The sequence below is a fragment of the Littorina saxatilis genome, linkage group LG7 (assembly GCF_037325665.1).
Source record: "Littorina saxatilis isolate snail1 linkage group LG7, US_GU_Lsax_2.0, whole genome shotgun sequence".
NCBI lineage: Eukaryota > Metazoa > Mollusca > Gastropoda > Littorinimorpha > Littorinidae > Littorina > Littorina saxatilis.
Genome location: NC_090251.1, coordinates 55,902,470 through 55,908,423, shown reverse-complemented (window position 1 = coordinate 55,908,423; position 5,954 = coordinate 55,902,470). Strand labels below are relative to the sequence as shown.

The 5,954-nt window shown below is 41.1% G+C and overlaps 1 long non-coding RNA gene across 1 annotated transcript; it reads right to left on the bottom strand.

Moving 5' to 3' along the window:
• Positions 1-1,511: 1,511 nt before the first annotated feature.
• Positions 1,512-4,568, bottom strand: LOC138971854 (uncharacterized). The gene is made up of 2 exons (XR_011457400.1): positions 3,697-4,568; positions 1,512-3,116 (listed from the first exon to the last, which is right to left on the bottom strand). It is a non-coding gene; the product is annotated as an uncharacterized lncRNA (long non-coding RNA).
• Positions 4,569-5,954: the final 1,386 nt, after the last annotated feature.

Genomic DNA, 5,954 nt, shown 5'->3' with positions numbered 1-5,954 from the left:
CACCTCCCTCGAGACTTCACTCCAAAAGATGTTCTTTTTACGTTCAAAACGTAAAACCAAGTGGTCACTGACAAAAATGCCAGTTAAAGTACAGAAAATAATAATAACACGCTGATCCCGTGTATAGTTAAGAAAATTGCTGATCTGCCTTAAAGTACTAGTTCATGCAGGTGTCACACACCCCACGTCGTCACCACTCGAGTATAATCTATATATATATACGACTAGAGTCTGTGTGTCTGTCTGTGTATCTGTCTGTGTATCTGTCTGTGTGTCTGTGCGCGATGCACGGCCAAAGTTCTCGATGGATCTGCTTCAAATTTGGTGGGCATATTCAAGTAGACCCGGGACACGACACAACCTGGTCGATATTTCAACACGTGCTCTCAGCGCGCAGCGCGGAACCGATTTTGGTTCCACCTCAGCTATTTTGGTTCCACCTCAGCTTACCCGGGCCCCCATACCGACACACCATAGCCGCTACACCACATCACAACGCCAAAGTTCTCGGTGGATCTTTTTCAAATTTGGACACCGTATTCAGCTACACCCCGGACACAATATCATCGATGAGATATTTCAACACGTGCTCTCAGCGCGCAGCGCTGAACTCATTTTCGTTTTTGGGTTCATTTCACCATTATAAGTAACTCTTCCTTATCTTCTCCAGTGTTTGGCGTTTATCTCCCTTCCTTCGTGTGGCTTTCCCGTTCAGTTGTAAGTTACTATTATTTTTAGAATGTCACTGCGCTGTCCACTGCGCTGTCCACAACGCTTCCCTTGCACCCGTAAGTTGTTCTTACTGTCAAAGTGAAAAGGTCGAATCAATTTATAGCCACGCGAAAAATACACTCTCACCTATCTCTATATATTTATAGATACAGATATGCATATATATATACGGCTTCTCTGTGTGTGTGTGTGTTTGTGTGTGTGTGTGGGCAAAAACCTATGTATTATAGAGTTCTGTTTGTGATGGGGTCTAGCGGCTTTTGTCTGTCTGTATGTTCTGGCATGTGAGAAGCCACAGCAGATGATATAGGGCTAAGAAATAAGCTCAAAAATTCTCAATCCCGTTTGACAGGACTTCGCCTTTCAAAGGTGATTGTGGTGAACCGCCACGCTGTCTGTCTCTGTCGCGCCGTTCACCCCAAATTCCCGTTTCTGAGGTACTATTTTTAGAATGTCACTGCGCTGTCCAGAACGCTTCCCTTGCACCCGTAAGTTGTTCTTACTGTCAAAGAAACTACAATGGGAAGAAGGATAACTTCCTCATTGGGCATGCTTAGAAATGAGAATGGCTAAATACGAGTTATTCCCCTTTTCTACATGCTGACCAGGCTGTCTCCTGCTTTGTCATGACTAGTACAGTCGATCTTTCTCATGCTGTGACTTGCTTTATTTTCACATTTTCGGTATTTAAAACAGCAAACACACACACACACACACACACACACACACACACACACACACACACACACACACACACACACAGACCGAAGAAGTTTCCATTCTGATTCTGTTATTTTATTTGGTGCTATATGTTTGCTTCACATTGTTTCTTTTACATTGCTTTAGGTATCCCAATTCGCTAAACACATCCATAATGCATGCATGGCTCATTCGAAACAGGGCAACTGAACAACTGATGCCCAATAGCAATAAATACTGAACAACTGAACAATAAATAGCAATAAATGATGACAGTGCCAAGTTTTTAAGTACAAAGTGAAATCATGTGACTGGACAAAGGCACAATTACAAAATACAAATAAAAAAAAATCGAGGCCCATTTTAAATTAAGTTCTCAGCTCATATGGAAGCATAAGGTGACCCTAGAAACCGAAATTGGGAGACCTCCCGCCCCCAGGGCAGACTACAAAAAGAAAAGGGGGGGGAGGGGAGCTAATTTGTGAAAAAGTATAAAAGGAATCAAAAACTGTATACATGTCTTTAGTTAATACCCCAAAAATTGTATAGTATATACAATGTCAGACCCTAAAGAAAGTTTGTTAGTTATTGCTTAGGCAAAACAAAGCAAAATAGTCTGTTTACGGTATCCCGACCAACCCTATTTTTCCCCCGCCGACCCTAGACTTTTTTTTGGCATTTGGAGAAAAAGAAAAAGAAAAAAAAATCAATTTTGTTCCTGTTTTTTTGCAAAATAATTTAAAAAGATGGTTATAAAAAAAAAAATTAAGAAAAGCTGACCTACCGACCCTCTTTTTGTGTGCCTATGTTACTGTAAACAGACTAAAAGGTACATCACAAACAACACACCAGGGATGCTACTCCCCCCTTAAAAATAGCCATGAGTCATAGGTGTGACGTTTGAATCTTTTAGCTAAATAAAACCATAGGCAATTGATCGGAAATATCAGGAAAAATCTTAAGTTTATTATTTGTTTGCTTGGACCAATCCTCTTGCCGAAGAGTTTTACAGTAAAAATTGATTTTACGTCAAAAATATCACAGGAATATCGAATGTTGAGGTAAGGCTGGGATAGCCAAGTTCAAGAATAACGGAAGGTGACTGTTGAATCTTTTTGAAAATGTATAAAAATATAGATGGTAGGCAATTCAAAATTAAAAAAAGGACTCTCGGAGCATGGACTTAATGAGTCAAAAATTAAAGAAGGCTCTATGAGCCGAAGTACATGTTTTGTCTATTGTCTTTTTTTATTTTGAATTGCCGACCATCTATATTTTGATACAACTTTGGACCCTCTTTGTACGGAGAGAGTTGGCAATTGTTAATCACATTCTCTCATCTCATTGACTCTCCTTCGGCTCCTTGGTAACATGCGTTCCCGTCTCTGCCAGGATTGGACACAGCAGCAGATAACCGGTAAATATGTAACAGGCATAAATGGCAAAATAGCTCGCCTCGCCTGATAATATATGAGACAACTGTTCTATTACAAAGTCTTTCTTGGGAGGCTTGGCTAATTTACTCGCTCGTTTTACACGGGGTTCCATCGTTTTCTTTTCTAATCGGAAAACCTTGCTCCTCAGTTTGTTGACCTTCTGCCAAAGTTCCGCTTCACGAGGGGATGGGGAGGATGACGACTTTGATGCTTTACATCCTATGTCCTCCAGGATCGCCTGAATGTCATCTAAAAAAGAAAACACACACACAAAACACATAAAATAACATCTTTACGTGTGGGAACTACAGGTACAATTTCATCCATCCATGCATCCGCCCTATACAGCTTCTTCTTCTTCTTCTTCTTCTGCGTTCGTGGGCTGAAACTTTCACACGCACTCATTTTTTTGCACAAGTGGAATTTTACGTGTATGACCGTTTTTACCCCGCCATTTAGGCAGCCATACGCCGCTTTCGGAGGAAGCATGCGGGGTATTTTTGTGTTTCTAAAACCCACCGAACTCTGACATGGATTACAGGATCTTTTTCGTGCGTACTTGGTCTTGTGCTTGCGTGTACACATGAAGGGGGATAAGTCACTAGCAGGTCTGCACATAAGTTGACCTGGGAGATCGGAAACATCTCCACACTTAACCCACCAGGCGGCCGCGACCGGGATTCGAACCCTCGACCTTCCGAGTTAATAGACCGACGTCTTACCACCCCGCCACAGCGCCCGTCACCCTATACAGCAATTATCAACTATGTAATGGATGGGTTTAAACATTTTTTGATGTCAGGGTGTTCTTCATGGTTAAAAATCTTACCTGGTTGAACAATTTGTGCATCAGGCGACAGGTCGGTGCTGGCTTCATTTGTAGCTACCCTTTGCGATGGTGGCTTCCTCCCACTAGCAACCTGCAAATGCACAGCTCTTTAACTGACAAACTCACAACCAACACCCAGTCCCAATGAAACAATTCTCCCAATTTCATGGCATTGGTCTTAGGCCACACAAAAAAGTGTATGTTTCTGGTAAGGCAAAACAAAAAATAATCTGTTTACGATATCCGGACCGACCCTATTTTTTTCCCACCGGCCCTAGACTTTTTTGGGGCATTAAAAAATAAAATTAAAATATTCAGATGGCTAAAATACAAAAATAAAAAGCCGACCTACCGACGCTATTTTGGGGGGGCCTATGTTACCTTTAACAGACTTTTTTTTGTGGCCTAACATGACTAAAGGTGGAGATTTTTTTTCTAAACTTTTTTTTTTAAACCATCTTTTTAACTTATTTTGTTGAAAAACAGGAAAACAAGTGATTTTCGAATACCCCTTTTATTTTTGAAAATGCAAAAACAAAAGTCTAGGGTCATCGGGAAAACATAGGTAGGGTCAGGTGACCAGAAACATACAACTTTTTTGTTGTTGACGCCGACCCTATACTTTTTTTGCCATTTGGGGCTGTTTTTTGGCAAAATAAGTTCATCATATCATCATAATCAAGGCGTCAATCCAAAATAAGTAACTTTTTTTTGTTGGCCTTATCATTATTTTGCGCTAAATGCAAACAGGCATTATTTGATGGGAACAATGCTGTTTTTTTTCAATTCTTACATCAGCCTCAAACTTGTCATTACTCAACCTGCATTTATTAGTGTGCTTCTTTGATTTGCAAAAACCTAAAACCAATAAATAAATAACCTTCGGTGGTAGATTGGGCACTGCAAACAATGTCGGGACAGCATTCCACACAAGTGATCCTCTCTGCAGGATTGTTTTACTGGTTGGCCTCAAAGTGATCAGTACAAAGCTTGAGACCTTGAACATCAGCTGGCTGCAGCTTTTCAAAGTCCTCTCGCCTTGTGAATTGCATCCATATTCTGCACCTAGTTTGACAATAAAAACAACAATGTTATTGTTAAACTAAGCAAAAAGGAAAGACAAAAAAAAAGCTAAATCAGATCTTCAGTCTAAATCTAACGCTCTGCCTGAACGCAAAACGGATGAGTGATGTACCTTTGTACTGTAGTTTTCCCGTAAGCAAGGTTTGCTAAAGGTTTCGGCAAATATGCCCACGGGTAGTTTGTCATCAAGTGTAAACTGTTGTTTTGTACTGACTGCTGACTCACACTCACAGTCGTAAGTACTCGCTGACGCTGTAGTCTACTGAGTGAGTTGACTCGAGCCATTGCATTCATTCTCATTCTGAAGAAGGTAAACCTGATGAAATAATCACTGCACAACCCACCTTTTTTCTTCTTTAGGGAACTTGTGGAAAGTTTTCCCGAAGCAGCTCTGTTTGCAACGGGCGTTCTTGCAACAAAAAGCCAAGCACAATTTACCACCACCACGCACGCGATCCGCCATTTTGTTTTCGCCGCCAGCATGTGACTAGGGACGATAACCCACAAACACTTTTTCGCATTTTCTTCGCAAGTTCCACGTCTTCCTTTTGTACAGTGTTTGTTACTGTCAAAGTGAAAAGGTCGAATCAATTTATAGCCACGCAAAAAATACACTCTCACCTATCTCTATATATTTATAGATATAGATATACATATATATATATATACGGCTTCTCTGTGTGTGTGTTTGTGTGTGTGTGTGTGGGAAAAAACCTGTTGATTGTAGAGTTCTGTTTGTGATGGGGTCTAGCGGCTTTCGTCTGTCTGTATGTTCTGGCATTTGAGAAGCCACAACAGATAATATAGGGCTAAGAAATAAGCTCTAAAATGCTCAATCCCGTTTGACAGGACTTCGCTTGCAGAGGTGATTGTGATGAACCGCCACGCTGTCTGTCTCTGTCTCGCGATTCACCCCGGCGAAGCCGGGTATTCCTCTAGTCATAAATATAACAGATGACTTGGTGGTAAGAAGGGTGCAAAAGACATGGTGCAACTTAGCTTTTTGCCATTGAGTGGGCGGCCCGTAATTAGTCTTTATTCCCCCCTCTGCTTCTTTCTCTCTGTAAAGGTGTAGGGCTAGTTATTTTTCGGTAACTTACCCAACAACCAAAATCACTTACCCAACAACTAGCCTGAATCCTCGATAGCTCACAGGTTGATGAGTTAGACTTTCA